Source organism: Dermacentor variabilis, chromosome 9 (assembly GCF_050947875.1).
Source record: "Dermacentor variabilis isolate Ectoservices chromosome 9, ASM5094787v1, whole genome shotgun sequence".
Taxonomy (NCBI): domain Eukaryota; kingdom Metazoa; phylum Arthropoda; class Arachnida; order Ixodida; family Ixodidae; genus Dermacentor; species Dermacentor variabilis.
The window spans coordinates 68321784-68340318 of record NC_134576.1 but is presented as its reverse complement, the minus strand read 5'-3'; the positions used below and the strand labels follow the sequence as shown (position 1 = coordinate 68340318).

General features: G+C 45.9%; 1 pseudogene; it reads right to left on the bottom strand.

Annotated features, from left to right (window-relative positions):
- Nucleotides 1-16626: 16626 nt before the first annotated feature.
- LOC142558398 (uncharacterized) lies at nt 16627-18051 on the bottom strand (annotated as a pseudogene).
- Nucleotides 18052-18535: the final 484 nt, after the last annotated feature.

Below are 18535 nucleotides of genomic sequence, written 5' to 3'. Positions count from 1 at the left end.
ATCGACGCGCTCATTAGAAAAGCGTGCAGAACAGCACTGGGTCTCCCCCAATACACAAGAAACGAAATGTTACTACAACTCGGGGTGCATAACACGCTGGAGGAGATCGCAGAAGCACAGAGAATAGCGCAACTCGAAAGACTTTCCGGAACCAAGGCGGGCAGAGAAATCATGGGAAAGATCGGCATAAACTACCACGGAATGAACGGCCCCAAGATGCAGATTCACCCAGACGTCCGAACCGCAATTAACACGGAAAATATCCCGAAGAACATGCACCCCGTGCACAATGTCGAGAGAAGAAAATGCCGCACGAAAACGATTCTCAAAAACCACGGCGCGCGGGAGCGGGTGCTCTTCGTAGACGCCGCACGGTACCCCTGAAACAGGGACGACAATGGTGGTGTCGGCGCTGACAAAGGTAACTCCCTCTTCGAAATGGCGGTCGTATGCACGAAAGGAAAGACCGTGACTGCGGGCTCCGTAAGGACTAGATCGTCGGAGGCAGCGGAAGAAACGGCAATCGCATTGGCTATAATCAGCTGTCGGCAACAATACAGAACAATAATCAGCGACTCCAAGACGGCTATTAGGAATTTCACAAAGGGCTAGGTCTCCACCGAGGCGGCCAAAATCCTGAACCACAGAGCAGAAGACTCTAAGAGCGGCACAATTACACCCAAATACCTCAAATGGATCCCAGCACATATGGGAAAAGTTACCCTGAATGCCCCTCCCAACCTCAACGAGAATGCCCACCGAGTCGCGCGAAAATTAACCCACCGCGGCACGGACAGTGACGGCCCAACAGCCCGCAACCCCCGGGAAAGGAGGAAGGACTGCGGCGGAGGCGGTGGAGAAGACGGAGGAGGCGACGACGACGAAGAAGCGATAAAAGACGACAGGGACAGACTGGTCACGTACCACGACATACTGGCACACTACACGAAACAAAGAGAAGCATACCCACAACCCCACAAACAACTCGACAGTTCTCAAGAAACAGATTGGAGAAGATTGCAAACCAGAACGTTCCGAAACCCAGTACACTTAAACAGAATAAATTCAACACAATATCCAGACGCAAGCTGCAAGCTCTGCAAACACGAACACGCAGACATGGCACACATCTTGTGGAAGTGCACACAGATCAGTTCAGTATACGTAGAGGACAAGATAGAACCGGACCTTCTCGAGGAGCGATGGCTAAGCCCTCTGACTAGCTCAGAACTATCAGAACTACACGACCAATTATGGGCTATCCAGCGGGCCCGGGCAGCGGTGGAAAGGCTATGCCTCACCGCACACAATGCCCGGGTGGCCTGAGCCCGGGCTGGCAACCTCGCAGGTCCTTTTTCCGTTAAAGTTTTTTCCGTCCATGTGGGTGGCGCGCTATGCTGTTCAAAAATATCCCTGCCTCGAATGTAATTCACGTTCGCGCTAATTCGCCCACGTGCTGTTACGGCAACGCCTTTCGTTTCAACTTGTATTGTGCTGGGGCCGAATTGTGTAGCGGTCCGCTTTGGAACCGGTTTGGTCTGGCTGTTACGTGTGGATTACGTCAGTCGGAGAAAGAGTGGAACGGAGCGGCGTGAGGGGAACCAATCAATGGCTACTGGGAGTTCTAATATTATTTGTGTTGTTTTCTTATTTAGTCGCTAGGTGGTGCGCCATACGTTATGCAAACAACTTGCCTCGCTTTGTTTACGTTTTGGACTTGTTCGTGCGAAAACCGAAACGATGTCGTCGCACAAGGACAGGCGGCTGGGTCCTCATGTTTCAGCGAGGCAGCGCGAAATATTCGTTTCATTTGTCGAGGAGCACCCCTACCTAGCAAAGGCGTCGTGTGTGAGGCGCGCCATAACAGTGCACTCCGTATAAATATTGAAACCGTAATCTTGATTACCGTGTCCCGAAATATGTCTGCGTGTGTGCTTTTTATTTGGCCCCCGGCGAAATGCGGCTGCCGCCGTCAGTATCATGTTCGCGACCTCTAGCAATTCCATAGCCAGCAAGCTAGCGCGGCGGAAAAAGAAGTGGTGATTTCTCGGTTTACCCCTTCCGTCGTTTTGCTTGGACCCTGCGTTGCGCTATAATTGTTCCGGCTGTGCTTCTACACGCCGTGCGAAATTCGTCCGCTAGACATATGTGCAGAGCGTTTATATTTCAGAAATTGCATTAACGTAGTGTACCGTACCTGGAACTGAAGTTAATCCAGTTTCCCCGCTACCGCTGTTGTATAATATTAAGGTTTCGCTGCTTTGCCACGTCACCTCCCCTTGCCGTCGTATGAGAAGTGCCTTTTCTCCGTGCTTTCTACAATTACAGCTGCGTTCCCTATCGGCTGGCACGTTAGTATAAAGCGAGGGCTGCCGTATCTACAAAGGTTTGTGGGAGGTCACGGATAATTACCGCTGTCAGAAGGCTAAAGTGGAGACGACCAGGGGGCTCCAGAGGGCATTGAGCATATTGGACACGGTGGGGACAAAACGAGTTTCTCGCGTCGCCTTTCCTTTCTGACACGCGCCTGTCATGTATACACGCGCTCTGAACCACCCCACGACGCGCTGTGCCAGAAAGCAGTACGGCGAGCACCAGCAGTGGGAAAGTTGAAGAGGCAATGAAAGCTTCGCTTGGAAAAAAATTTCAGGCAGCCCATGTCATGTAGGATGTCGAGGACGTACGTGCAATAAGCATCGCATAAGTTGTAAGACTCGGAATTGCAACCGCCAAAGGCTGTCCTCTAAGAAAGCGTGCAGTCTAGCTTCCCTCTGCGCGCACTGCGACATCTGCTGGCGCCGGCGCGAAGTGTAGACGTAAAAAATATAAATGCTTCCATAGAAATTAACTAACGACGTTAGCGTTCAGCGGGGATGCCTCATTGCGCGGAACATGAGGACACGGTCAGTTTCTTTCGTCTTCCCGGCAAGGGACACACGTGTTCGTGCTTGCGTTTCTAGAATTTTCGTTCGCCATGTACACGGAGTATATATCAGCCCCACTGTAACACCTCACAACAGAAAGTCTGTCTTCTCGGCGATTCTAGAAGTCGTTAGCATGAGGGTGGTTATTGACGTCTTTGTTCAGCAACGGCCCAAAAAATATTGTGTGCGGGGTGCGGCTTCGCGTCGGCGATGAGAAATATGTTCTGTGTTGTGACTCGAGGCAAAATGGAAAGGCTATGGAGAAATCGCAGTCGCGTAGAATGTTCAAGACAAGCACCATGACACTTTTAAATGTGAACGTCAGGAGAGGTCCACCACTTTGTAACGCCTTTGGCTAAGCATAGTTTTAACAATAGCAACCTAAAAGATTGCGAGGTAAGAGGGGTATAGGCTTTTTGGTTTGAAGAAAGAAAAATTGTAAAATTGTTATTTTGGCTTAGTTTCGAAAGAGAAAAAAAAGAACACGCGTAGGAACAAGACAATATATTACACGTGGAAAGTGTGTTGTCTCACTTGAAAAATTTGATAATGGACCTAGGACTGTGTGGTAAGAAAAGTACCACAGCAGAAGGCTTAAGAAACCTGCGCAGGTGAAGAAAAATTAACAATGTATTAGGTGCCGTTAAAGCAATATAATGAGCGCCTGTTCGGGAAGATGAAATTCCGCCTTTCTGACATGAGCTTTTTCAATATAAATATCTGGCTACCCATTTTTTCCGAATGAATGGAACCGCAATTCAAGTTGAAGGTCAGCGACCAGAACACAACACACTCACCTGGAGGGACGCACTTCAAGAAGGAAAGTGGAGAGGGAAAGTTAGGAAGGGGAAAGGTCGCCTCTGGCAGATGAGGCGGGCGGTCAGTTGTCCGCTGACGTCGCTGCCGTCGGACGCCGCCGAGCACGCTGTCTGCGCCCACACGGTGTAAGTACCGCCTCAAATACCAGGATGAGTTTCGACAGCTGCCTCAACGTCACTCTTCTCTCGCAGGCGACGGAGAAGGTCTGGAAAATGAAAAAGGGCGTAAAAAGTCGAAAAGGCCGCAAGAAGTCCGTAAGCCTTCACCGTGAGGTATTGCTGCAGCACTTGCTCAAAAAGTGGTCATGGCTTGACGACTCTCACAGAAGCACCTCAAGCGACGAAGAGGACAGCGATGACAACGATTGTGGGCCTTCTTTACCCGTTGTCCCTGGCTCCGGCGTGAAGCGTGGGCGAACTGATTGTGATGGTGAGGACACACATTTTTCGAACAAATGTTCGGCGGATCATGGAGGTGTCTCGCCCAATTTTGCAGATGGAGAGCCTGGCCCGTCCAAGCACCCGAGAGTGGACGAGGAAGAATGTTCTGATTCCTCTTTAGAGCCTAGTGGTAACCAGGACATTTACAGCTCACCGCAGCTTCAAGACGGGTATGGCCCTTACCCAATAAACGTTGCGCCTTTCCCAGACTGGCTCGACAGTGAAGGAACGGTGTCGGATGAGCCGGTGCAAGACCCTGATCTGTCTTTTCTTGATATCTAGTGCTTTTTGTGGGTGTTTTTGTCTCGTCTCATGGTTGTAGTGTAATATTTACCTACGCTTCATTACACATGTTATCGTTTTCTACAACAAATGATTTATGTACGTTTATAGTACTGCCAGCGTATTCTAGGTAAGAAAGTACACGTCCTTTTTTGATAGCGATATCACTCTTGGTGCATGCTGTTGTCGGCATTGATTTTTTGTTCGTCGTATCAAATGTTGCATGAAAGTGTTTATTACTCCATGTATAGCAAAGTGGTAAAAAATGATTTACACAGATGGCGACACTCCACGAAAACAAGTTCTAAATTTAGACGCATAATTGCAACAAGAACACGAAAACTAAATTTACTGGCTAGCATAAGTGCAATACACAGACCGACAGAAAACAAACAATGTTTGGGCTCAAATTGAGCGCAACGTTCTGGTAAAGGCCTGATTTATTCGCTTGTGCCAGACACACACAAAATACAAATGAAAAGACAGCCTGCCATTGGGTTTACCTAACGTTGTGCATCGCTGCCACGACTATAATTACACAGAAAACAGCCATTAAATACTACTGAATATTTGAAGGCGGTGCGTTATCAGCTGAAGATATAGTACACAGAATAAATAGAGGCGCTCCAAATTTTACGAATTATGGCAGGTAAAAAAATTGACGTGGATCTTACGCAGTGTTATAATAAATGTAAGCGAAGCATTCTGCGCGGGTTGCTTTGACTCAAAATAAATAGCGGTGACGTTGACAGGGAAAGCTTAATTTCTTCTACGTTTAGTCTAGCAGGAGTGGTGAGTTGATGTTAAACGTTACCCAGGGTGCACCACTGCTGCTTGTTTGCGTATAGTACGCAGAACACACAGGGAGATGTGTTTGTTTCAGGGGTTGTCGTGCACCATATTTCAGAACTTCTGAGAGATATTGGCGTTGTGATTGTACCACATGGCACATTGTGTCGTCGCCGAAGTACAAAACTTGAATTTGATTATAGGGCTGTGCTTGCCTAAACCACAATCGTACTACAAGACGCGCCATAACGGTGCACTACGTATAAGTATTGAAACCATAATCTTGTTTACCGTGTCCCAAAATATATCTGCGTGTGTGCTTTTTATTTGGGCCCCATCGAAATGCGGCTGCCGCCGTCAGTATCATGTCCGCGACCTGTAGCAATTCCATAGCCAGCAAGCTAGCGCGCCGCAAACAGAAGTGGTGGGTTGTCGGTTTACCCCTTCCGTCGTTTTGCATGGACCCTGCGATGCGCTATAATTGTTGCGGCTGTGCTTCTGAATGAATGTATAGTTTTTATTGGCGCAAGGGCCAGATATGGGCAAGGAGCGCCAGGTCTACGGTGATGAGTTTGCAATGTAGGTATGAGATCTATGAAGTTGGTGTGGCGTGGCTGTAAAGGGGCCTTAAAAATAGTCGCTGTATAGTGCGTAAAATTTTTCTGTAGTAAGATTAGGTCGATGACAAATGACGAATACTATGAACATTAAAATCCATCGTAAAAGAATGACGCAGAATAGAAAATAAATGAGACGGTAAAAATACCTGGAGCACTGTTGCCTCGCCAGAGCCCTTGAAACACAAGGGCCTAGAGGCACGTGCTATACGAAAGAACTATCACAGCGCCATCCTCTGAAGAGAGGAGACGCTACGAACATGTGGGGCTAACAACATGCAACACATCTTTCAGATAACTTAGGACTGCGTTGGTGTCAAATAGCGGTTCTGGGCCGAGTAACATTACTGGATAAAGGGGAATGTGCTGCCGGTATGCTGAGGGAAAATGTTTCTTTCTTTCAGATTCGGCTTTCCGGATCCAGGAGGACGTGGAGGACGGTAAGCCTCTCCTCGCATCTACCGCAGGTTGGAGGGTCATTTCCGGTGAGTAGAAAATTATGGGTGTCGAATGTGTGTCCTATTCTGAGACGACGGAATAGGACGCCTGTTCGGCGTGATTTTGTTACAGAGGGCCAGAATCCTAACTGTGGCTTTATCACGTGGAGCTTATTATTTGTTTCCGCGTCCCATAGGCGCTGCCAGTGGTTCCGTAGTTTCCTCCGTAAGAAGGGCTTCAGATCTGTGACAGGAACTGCAGCGGTGGGATTACCAGAATGCCATGCAACTGACGTGGCCATCTGGTCCGCCAGAACATTACCTTCGATTCCCTTATGACCTGGTACCCAGCATATGATGACATGCTGGTTACCTATATACGCTTTACACTGAACGGAATAGAGTTCATTAATTACCGGATTTTTGTGGTTAGAGAATGACATCAAGGCCTTCACAACACTAAGGGAGTCCGTACATATGACTGATTTCTGGAGTTTTGATTTCCTGATATGCTTCACAGCCGACAATAGTGCGTAGGCCTCAGCCGTAAAGATACTAGTTTCCGGATGCACTACATCGGTTTCCGAGAAGGATGGACCGACGGCTGCGTAGGACACCCCGTCGTGTGACTTCGATGCGTCTGTGTAGAACTCCGTGCTGGAGTTCCCGGAAATGCATGAGGATTTCAATCTCTGGAGCGTGATTTGTAACTTGCATGAAAGATATATCGCATTGTATCAGCTGCCACTCCCAAGGAGGTAGCAGCTTGGCTGGATACATTAGGCGAAGCTCAAGGAGTGGAACACGCATTTCATGACTAAGCTGCCTCACACGCAGCTAGAAAGGCTGTCTTACGGAGGGACGATTATGAAAGAGTGTAGCACATGTCATCTCGTTAACGGCATTATATCACGGATGTTCAGGATTAGAGAGGACTTTCAGAAAATATGTTTGGCTGATGTATGTTCTCTGGAGATGAAGTGACCACTCATTCGATTCTGCATATAAACTTTCAACGGAACTTGTCCTGAAAGCGCCCGTGGCTAAGCGGATACCTAGATAGTGAACAGGGTCTAGCATCTTTAGCGCTCTCGGGGCGGTAGAATGATAGATCACGGCGCCATAATCTAATCGTGACCGAATCAAGCTCTTATAAAGATACATTAAGCACTTCCTATCACTACCCCACGTAGTCTGGGATAGAAGTTTCATTAGGTTCATTGTTTTCAGACATTTTTCTTTAAGATGTTTAATGTGGGGGACGAAAGTGAGTCTGTAGTCAAGTGTAATACTTAGAAATTTGTGTTCTTTGTTTACAGGTATCTGTTGTCCACATAGTTCTAAGCAAGGATCTGGGATCAGGCCTCTTTTACTTGTAAAAAGAACACAAGAACTTTTGTTAGGATTGATCTTAAATCCATTTTTGTCTGCCCACATTGACGCTTTGTTCGGGCCATGCTGTATCTGTCTCTCGCAGACTGCGAGGTTACAAGATTTGAAAGCTATTTGAATGTCGTCCACGTAGACAGAGTAAAAGACGGCCGGTGGTAATGAAGCTCGAAGCGTGTTCATCTTCACGTTGAAGAGCGTGCAGCTGAGCACGCCTCCTTGGGGTACACCAGTTTCTTGTGTAAAAGGACGTGAGAGGACATTGCCGACTTCTACCCGGAAGGTACGAGTGGACAAATAGTTTTCTATTAGGATTAGCATATTACCATGGATTCCTATTTCTGACAGGTCTCTCAAGATTCCGTAGCGCCACTTTGTGTCGTATGCCTTCTCCATATCGAGGAATATGGATAGGAAAAACTGTTTGTGTACGAATGCGTCACGGATGTTTGCTTCAATATGTACAAGATGATCAGTTGTGGAGCGCCCTTCCCGGAAGCCACACTGATAGGGATCAAGCACTTTTCTCTGTTCAAGGAAATGGATGAGTCGCCGATTAATCATTTTTTCAAATACCTTACATAGGCAACTTATGAGCGCTATCGGGCGGTAACTTGCCACTGAGGAAGGATCTTTGCCTTGTTTCAGAACAGGAACCACAATGGCTTCTTCCCATGCAGTTGGAAGGTATGCTGCAGCCCAAATGGTGTTAAAAATTGTGATTAGTGTAACTTGGGTGTCATTGTGCAGGTTTTTGATCATTTCATACATGATTCTGTCAGTTCCCGGTGCAGAGCTCTTGCATGAGCTCAAGGCAGCTCTCAACTCGGCAATACTGAAAGGGCAGTTGTACGATTCATTCTGTAGACATTTTCTTTTGAGTGGCTTACATTCTTCTATTTGCTTATATTTCAGAAAGGATTTCGAATAATGTTTTGAACTTGACACGCTCTCAAAGTGCTCCCCAAGTGAGTCTGCCTGGTCTTGCTGCGTATCACCCTGCGTGTTTACCAGAGGGAGTGAATATGTTTGTCGCCCTCTAATTCTATTTACGCGGTTCCAGACTTTCGCCTCATCTGTAAACGAGTTGATGCCGGATAAAAACTTTTCCAACTGTCTCTTCTGGGCTGTCGGCGGGTTCTCCTGCCTTGAGACTTAACTTTATTAAAGTTAACAAGATTCTCGGCAGTGGGCGAAGCGCGTAGCGACACCCACGCTTTGTTGTGATTCCTACGTGCGATTCTACATTCATCGTTCCACCACGGGACATGTCGTTTGCATGCCGAGCCACTTACTTCACGTATGCATTTAGATGCGGCATCTATAATGAAGGCTGTCAAGTACTCCACAGCAGCATCAATTTCTAACGAGGACATGTCATCCCATGATATGCTAGTTAAGGTTCGGAATTTCTCCCAATCTGCTGTGTCAATCTTCCACCAAGCAGCCTGTGGTGGATATTCGTTTTCTTTAAGTGTTCTTAATAGTATGGGGAAGTGGTTGCTTCCGTAAGGATTGTTCGTAACTTCCCATTCGAGTTCAGGCAGTATGGACGGGGAAACTATGCTCAGATCAATTGAAGAATAGGTGTTGTTCGCAAGACAGTAATATGTGGGTTTCTCTTATTCAGAAGGCACGCACCAGAAGAAAAAAGGAACTGTTCAACAAGACGACCTCGCGCATCTATACGATAGTCGCCCCACAGGGAGCTGTGCGCATTGAAATCGCCAAGAACAACATAAGGTTCGCGCAATTGATCTATAAAGGATTGAAATTCATGTTTCGTTAATTTGTAATGTGGGGGTATGTAAAGAGAGCTAATGGTGATGAGCTTGTTTCGGAGAACAGCTCAAACCGCCACTGCTTCAAGGGGCGTTCGTAGCTGTAAAGGTTGGCAGGTTATGCTTTTATGAATAAAAATGGCAACACCTCCTGATGATACGAGAGCATCATCGCGATCTTTGCGAAACGTGACATACGGTCGGAGAAAGTTGGTGTGTTGTGGTTTTAGGTGTGTTTCCTGTAGACACAGCACTTTTGGATTAAGTTTTTGTATAAGCTCTTGCACATCATTAAGGTTCCTAAGAAGACCTCTGACGTTCCATTTATTTATTTGCGAATCCATATTCGAAGTAAATCGATGCTGTGTAAACAGAAACACAAGTGATGCATTAGGTTACAGAGCTCTTTCGAGGCCCTGTAACCGGGGTTTTCCTTTTTCTGAAGCGTTCGAGGGAGCCTCACCGCTCCTTAGGCGCTTGGTGCGCCTTAAGGGTAGGTGTAGTGTCCATTGCCTCTAGTGAGGCGCCGGACACGTGCTCTTGCGAGCGAGAAGTTACCAGCGAGGGCCCCACCTTGGAGGGCAAGACCCCTGCGTCCACCAGCCCGGAGGTCGACGGGGCTCCCTGAGGGATTTGGTTGCGCCGGCTGTGGCCAGCGCTGGAAGGGGCCGGGTAGGTTGGGGCAGCCTCGGCTGCACCCACCTTCGGGGTCGATGGCCCCGTCTGCTGTGTTGGCGTAGCAACGTCAGCTGCAGCCGCCTGGGGGAGAGGGCGGATGGCGTCACTGCCGCCTCACTGGGTGTGGGTCGGACAGCCGCCGGATGCCGTTGTGGCGCTGCCCCCTGACGCGCCACATCGGCAAAGCTTTTCTTTGGCAGGTATGCTACCCGCCTGCGTGCCTCTTTGAAACGTATGTTTTCATTAACTTTGATGTGACTATTTCTTTCTCTTTTTTCCAGGACGGGCACGACCGCGAGTATGCGGCGTGCTCCCCTTCACAGTTTACACAATGGAGAGTGTTCACGCAAGCTTCAGAAGTATGTTCGTGGGCACTGCACTTCGCACAGGTTTGACGGCCTCGGCAGCTTTGCGAACTGTGGCCGAAACGTTGGCATTTGAAACATCTGAGGGGATTTGGCACATATGGCCTAACACGTACGGACCTTGATGTACCCGGCCTCTACAGACTCGGGCTGAATACTTGAGCCGAAAGTCAATATAAGGTTTTTGGTCTTGATTTCTTTGCTGTCACGCCTGATCTACAAGTCGTAAGCATGAGGGTGCTCCTTGACGTCTTTGTTCAGCCACGGCCCAAAAAATAATGTGTGCGGGACGCGGCTTCGCATCGGCATAAGGAATATGTTATGTGTTGGGACTCGAGGCAGAATGGAAAGGCTATGCAGAAATCGCTGCCGCGTAGAATGTTCAAGACAAGCACCATGAAACTTTTAAATATGAACGACAGGAGAAATCCACTACTTTGTAACGTCTTTGGTTAAGCATAGTTTTAACAATAGCAACCTAAAAGATTGCGAGGTAAAAGGAGTATAGGCTTTTAGGTTTGAAGAAAGAAAAATTGTGAAATTGTTATTTTGGCTTTGTTTCGAAAGAGAGAAAAAAAACACGCGTAGGAACAAGACAATATATTACACGTGGAAAGTGTGTTGTCTCGCTTGATAAATTTGATAATAGACCTAGGACTGTGTGGCTAGAAAAGTACCACAGCAGAAGGCTTAAGAATCCAGCGCAGGGGAAGAAAAATTAACAATGTATGAGGTGCCGTTAAAAAAATATAAGGATTGCCTGTTGGGGAAGATGAAATTCCGCATTTTTGATATGAGCCTTTTCAAGATAAATGTCTGGCTACCAATTTTTTCCGAATGAATAGAAACGCAATTCAATTTGAAGGTCAGCGACCGGAACACAACACCCTCACCTGGAGGGGCGCACTTCAAGAAGGAAAGTGGAAAGGGAAAGTTAGGAAGGGGAAAGGTCGCCTCTCGCAGATGAGGCGGGCGGTCAGTTGTCCGCTGACGTCGCTGCCGATCGGACGCCGCCGAGCACGCTGTCTGCGCCCACACGGTGTAAGTACCGCCTCAAATACCAGGATGAGTTTCGACAGGTGCCTTAACGTCACTGCTCTTCTCTCGCAGGCGACGGAGAAGATCTGGAAAATGAAAAAGGGCGTAAAAAGTCGAAAAGGGCGCAAGAAGTCCGTAAGCCTTCACCGCGAGGTATTGCTGCAGCAGTTGCTCAAGAAGTGATCACGGCTTGACGACTCTCACAGAAGCACCTCAAGCGACGAAGAGGACAGTGATGACAACGATTGTGGACCTTCTTTACCCGTTGTCCCTGGCTCCGGCGTGAAGCGTGGGCGAAATGATTCTGATGGTGAGGACACACATTTTTCGAACAAATTTTCAGCGGATCATGGAGGTGTCTTGCCCAATTTTGCAGATGGAGAGCCTGGCGCGTCCAAGCGCCCGAGAGTGGACGGGAAAGAATGTTCTGATTCCTCTTTAGAGCCTAGTGGTAACCAGGACATTTACAGCTCACCGCAGCTTCAAGACGGGTATGGCCCTTACCCAATAAACGTTGCGCCTTTCCCAGACTGGCTCGACAGTGAAGGAACGGTGTCGGATGAGCCGGTTCAAGACCCTGATCTGTCTTTTCTTGATATCTAGTGCTTTTTGTAGGTGTTTTTGTCTCGTCTCATGCTTGTAGTGTAATATTTAACTACACTTTATCATACATGTTATCGTTTTATAGAAGAAATGATTCATGTAGGTTTACAGTCCTGCCAGTGTATTCTAGGTAATAAAGTACACGTCCTTTTTTGATAGCGATATCACTCTTGGGGCGCTATAACGTAAAACTATTCCAAACTTTTCTATTCCAATTCTGCTATCAGCCCTGCACGATTGGTCAAAAACTTTTTTCGACCACCCCCACCTCACATGTCTGTCACACGACGTCACGAAAACCGCGATAGCTCCCCATCTGATATGATGTGTACACACTGATTATGCATGATTTGACAGAAAAAAGAAAAAGTTATTTCTGATTCGACCCCTTTTCGTCATTAGCCCTCGGCTACTGGTAAAAAGTTTTCGGGCTGCACCCACTTCACCAGCCTGTCACGCGACGTCACAAAACTGCACAATCTCACCGCGTGAAAGTGACGTGTACGCGATAAAGATGCATTAATATGCCGAACAAAACTGAAGTTTCTTCGGAATAGCCGCAGGCTGCCCCGTTCCGAAAGGAATAAAAGATGGCTGCCGCCGATCGCTGAGACGCTAGCTACCCTCACCTGCCGGAGAGCATGGATGTATTTGCGTATAATAAAACATCTTGCGTGGCAGTGTAACGTCTTCGAGCACTTTCGGCACGTTTACCACCTCATTCTGCCAACTCTTCTTTGCTGAGGGTCAGTTTTGGCGTCATTCTTAAGCTTCCGTTGCATGCCGCCGCGATTTTCGACAAGCTAAGTAAGGGAAAACCGACCAATCGTAGACGCCGGCACCACCCTCTTCATCCGGTTATCGATTTTTACTGCACTGGCTCTGCCCCAGCGGATCCCTCTCCACTTGAGCGTTCTCCTCCCCTCTTGTCAGCCTATTCGATATGACAAGCCGCTCAGTGTAGGCAATGTTATTCGTTTTTGAAGCAAACAAAAGTGACCTCCTATGGACGAGGAGAGTGTTTGATTGGTCTGTTCGGACAACCCTGCGGGTGACCGCCCGGTGCTCGCGTCGGTGGTTACGCAAATTTGACGTCAGGACATTGGAATAGCTTTACGTTATCGGGCCCTTGGTGCATGCTGTTGTCGGCATTGATTTCTTGTTCTTCGTATCAAATGTTGCATGAAAGTGTTTATTACTCTATGTATAGCAAAGTGGTAAAAAATAATAATAATAATAATATTTGGGGTTTTACGTGCCAAAACCACTTTCTGATTATGAGGCACGCCGTAGTGGAGGACTCCGGAAATTTTGACCACCTGGGGTTCTTTAACGTGGTGGTAAAAAATGATTTACACAGATGGCGACACTCCACTAAAGCAAGTCCTAAATTTAGACGCATAATTGCAACAAGAACACGAAAAGTAAATTTACTGGCTAGCATAAGTGCAATACACAGACCGACAGAAAACAAACAATGTTTTGGGCGCAAATTGAGCGCAGCCTTCTGGTTAAGGCCTGATTTATTCAATTGTGACAGACACACACAAAAGACAAATGAAAAGACGGCCTGCCATTGGGTTTACCTAACGCTGTGCATCGCTGCCACAACTATAATCACACGGAAAACAGCCGTTGAATACTCCTGAATATTTGAAGGCGGTGGGTTATCTGCTAAAGATATGGTACACAGAATAAATAGTGGCGCTGCAAAATTTACGAATTATGGCTGGTAAAAAAAACTTACCTGGATCTTACGCAGTGTTATAATCGATGTAAGCGAGGCATTCTGTGCGGGTTGCTTTGACTCACAATAAATAGCGGTTACGTCGACGGCGAAAGCTTAATTTCTTCTACGTTTAGTCTAGCAGGAGTGGTGAGTTGATGTTAAGCGTTACCTAGGTTGCACCATTGTTGCTTGTTTGCGTTTAGTACGCAGAACACACAGGGAGGGGTGTTTGTTTCAGGGATTGGTGTTGTGATTGTACCACATGGCACATTGCGTCGTAGCCGAAGTTCAAAGGTTGAATTTGATTATAGGACTGTGCGTGCCTAAACCACAGTCGTACTATAAGACGCGCCATAACGGTGCACTCCGTAGAAGTATTGAAACCGTAATCTTGTTTACCTTGTCCCAAAATATATCTGCGTGTGTGCTTTTTATTTGGCCCCCGTCGAAATGCGGCTGCAGCCGTCAGTATCATGTCAGCTACCTCAAGCAATTCCATAGCCAGCAAGCTAGCGCGGCGCAAATAGAAGTGGTGATCTTTCGGTTTAACCCTTCCGTCGTTTCGCATGGACCCTGCGATGCGCTATAATTGTTGCGGTTGTGCTTCTGCACGCCGTGCGAAATTTCTCCGCTAGACATATGTGCATAGCGTTTATTTTTGAGAAATTGCATTTACGTACACATTAAACATTTTTACACCCTTAAGGGTGTTGGAGAGTGTGTTCTCGATGTTTACACCCTGTATAACACCCTTTCTGCTCAAAACACCCCGCAATAAGGGTGCAGACGCATATAGGGTGTGAATTTGCCATTAATAAGGGTGTGAAAGCATGAAGTAAAGGGTGGTAAATAGATTTCTGCATTGATATACATGCATGAATTTCAATAATTGTATATTGCGCAATGCGTTTGTGTACTGCTATTTTTAAGATAATGATGTGATGATGTGATTGATATGATGGGTATTTGAAATGGGTATGGCCACTAGTACACGTGTCAATTAATAAAAACTGCGTTCATATAGCATCATTTAAAACAGTGATACATCTTAACACAAAACTTAAAAAGCGGAACATTACGGTTAAAGCAACAGACACATTTTGGTAGAACTTGAAATGCCCCTAAAAGCTTTTCCACAAAATACAGAAAAAACTTTCGAGTACAAACTGTAAGGACACATAGAAACGCAGAAGCAATTGACATACAAGTTTTATTGAACATACAGTTTTATCATTGTAATGTTCTAATATTGACTCAAACTTAATAGTACTGTCAATACTTTCGTTAAGAGCTCGCTTAGGGAACCAGGGAAAAAGCAAATAACTTCGAACATTGAAAAAGGCCTATTCAGCACTCTTGCCTGTTTGCATTTTGTAAGAGAATATTACAAATCGCCAATGCCCATTTGAATTCTTAAGCTTGCTATAAGAAATCCCATCTTTTTTGTGATGCTTATGCTGCCAGGTGTACAGTCACCGGCACTTGTTTTATGAGAGTGTGTATTATGCTACTGCACGACAAATATATTGCAGAATTATTCATGAAAACATATACTGGGGATGCCACATCTAGACAATAGAGCTAAGGGTTGCTTGCCATGCCTGATAAGTATAACATTCTTAGTCAAGTTTTATTTATCATTTCAGTGAAGCTTGAATTTCTCACATGATTACAAACCAAACTGTACAGATATACGTAAATATTGAAAACTATAAGTACAGGCTGTGCAGCCACAAATTTTACATCAAGAGAAACAGCAACTAGGCAAAAATTGAGATGCACACTTCCACATTAGGCAGCTGGTTTACGCTAAACTTTGACGAGTGCCTATCACACTGCGTCTCTTGTGCTGCCTCATGTACAATGGCTCGTTCTGATACTCTGAAACTGATGTCAGCACCTTGTACTCTTCTGTCATGCTCACAACATGAACATGAAAATGTTCATCAAAATAAACAGTCCCAAGCACATTTGGCGTAATCAAAAGTACCTTGCTTACATAGTATAGCCCACATACATGAACAAACTCTGGCATATCATCAAGTGAAATGTTTTCAACAAGACAACAACTTGCCTTGTACATCCTGCCATTCACAGTTAGAGAACTTACAGTAAATTAATCTGAGCATTCAAGACTGTGTTCAGAAACGAACTACTGTACATATTCAGGAAGGTGCTCAAAGAGCTCAGGGCAACAACCAGTCGTGTGAACACTGCTCTCATGAGGAGCTATAAATGCAAAGCTTTGCAATAACTGGTGACTGACTGCCAGACTATACGAAAGATGCTTCCAATTGCGAATCTTGCGTGAAATGTCCTTAAAATATGAATGTTTTCCTTCAAATCGCATTGTCCAGAGTGCATTTAGAGGCCCAAACTTTGTGATGAGTGAAGGATAATGTATTAGATAGTGCACTTGCAAGGTAGTGATGAAAATGGGAACAATAACTTGAATTCCAGACAGAAGAAGTGAATTTTTCTCTGCAGGTAGGCAACATACTTAGTAGGAATTCTGTAGCTCATGATAATGTCTACAACTTCACGTAAGAGAAGGTAAAGCTGCCGCACACCATTTTCTGCTGGAACGCATTCACCAACAAAAAAAGTGAGATGACGAAACAAGCAGAACACTTGAGCTGCTGAGGCCTTTGTACTCGCTTTTCCTTTCAAAAACTCTTTTGATAGAGGCTCTGGTTTGTTGCACACATTATGAGCATCGTAATTCTATTCACATATCAGGGAAAGAAATTCTGTTTCATCAACGATTAAATTATATGCTGCAACGCAAATGGCAATACACCTTCATGAATGTCATGCATCACATCTGGAGGTAGATGCTGTGTTGGATTAAACCCTTTGAATGTGAGGGCACACGCTTATCTAACTCCATACAATTATGCAGTGGGAAGCCCAGCACTTAACATGTTTAAATGGTGCTGATGGCCTTGTGGTGTGCGAAGGAGAAAATCACTTTTTAGAAATTTGTGATTGAGCTCAAGGTGCAATGCCATACAAAACCTGCAAATTCTCCCATGACTGAATGAGCATTTAAAGCCACCTACTCTATGGCTGGACAAATTATCACCTGTGAAAATAAAAACTGAACCTTTTAGCAGTGTTCCATTTACGATAATAGCTTCATATTCTAATTCATTTACATCTGTAATTAAGGGAGCCAGGACCTTTGAAAAGCCGTAGGTAGCCGCATGTTTGTCTTTAACGAGCAAAACCAAATGGATTCCTGAGAGTGCTGAACGGAATTTTGTAGCAAAATTCAACACTGAAAAATACACGGCAGTCATTTTATGTTTTCCTCTTTTGCTACCCAATGGGTTGCACACCTCGAATTCATCACTATAAAGCAGAATGCATAATTTAGAAGTGTCCCCAGCAAAATAGGCATGATTTTGGAATTCAGTACCATCAAAAGCAGAACACAAGTAGTTTTCTTTTCTTGGGTAGCTGTTGAAATCACCAGATAAGTGTGTGTTTTCCAAGATACACTTCAGTACATCACAAAGTGGCACATCCTCCATGGTGTCAAATCTTCCGTGGCCATCAGTTCCCAGCACTGTGGTACGAGGCTCAACAATTGGAAAATGTGTCTTCCAATATCTAAGCCGACCCGACTTCGAGGTTCAGCTGCTGCTTCCATTCTTGCTCTGCATGAACGACAGCACCAATATTTGTGCACAGCTGTGCATCCTCAAGCATTATATTAATAAAGGAAATAACATCGTTTGCTATTTCATTCAAGGTAGACTCAGGAAGACGCCTTTCTTCCTTGCACTTCAGAAGCAGTGTTGAAAGCTGATTCACGTATTTGCTTAAACTGGGACCTGACTTAGATGGCTCGGGATCACCTAAAACTTCTTGGGCTTCTGTACGCTCTTCACTATGCGGCTCAAACACGCTCCTTTGCTCCATTTCCAATGGCATACTTGCGATGGGCTGTGCTCTTTCCGTTAGCAGTTCGGGGTGATTCCGGTACACATGCCTCTTGTATGAAAGAAAGTCTAACATGCCTTCATGCAGCCTCCTAGGCCACATATCCAGTTATCTTCATGCCCATGAGCTATACGGAGATGTCTGAAGAGTTCCTTAAGTGAGAACTTTGGACACCCGCATCTTGGGCACCGGAAGTACCGAATACCTGGCATCTGAAAAAAAGTAATCTTTTAGAAATTTTCTGCATCGTGAAATTACAATGACAAGCGATATATTAAAACATGCCTATTTTAGTATAATCCAGTGTCTAAGCTTAGTTTCCTGACAGTATAGGCAGGTAAGCAGAAGTCGTAAAATAACGTAGCCACATAGCAGTGCCGAAGGGAGGGAGACTGGTTTAGTGCAGCTCTGCTTGGGTTTATAACTTGGCCGTGCATTTATCAATTGTAACAGCACTGAGCGCGCTCCTGCGCTTGTGGCCTGTGCACCCCAAGCGCACCTCTGTTTCGTCTCGAAGAGCTCGTATGTCGCCTCCGTTTATTTCCGGTCTCACACCGCACAAAACTTCATGAGCGAGTACGTAAGGAATCCATGACACGGAAAGGTAGACGTGCAAAACACGGGCGTAAGAACGAGAGGACGGCGTCTGTGTTGTATTCCTTGTCCTTGTATCCGTACAGTGTAAGCTTGCCTTTT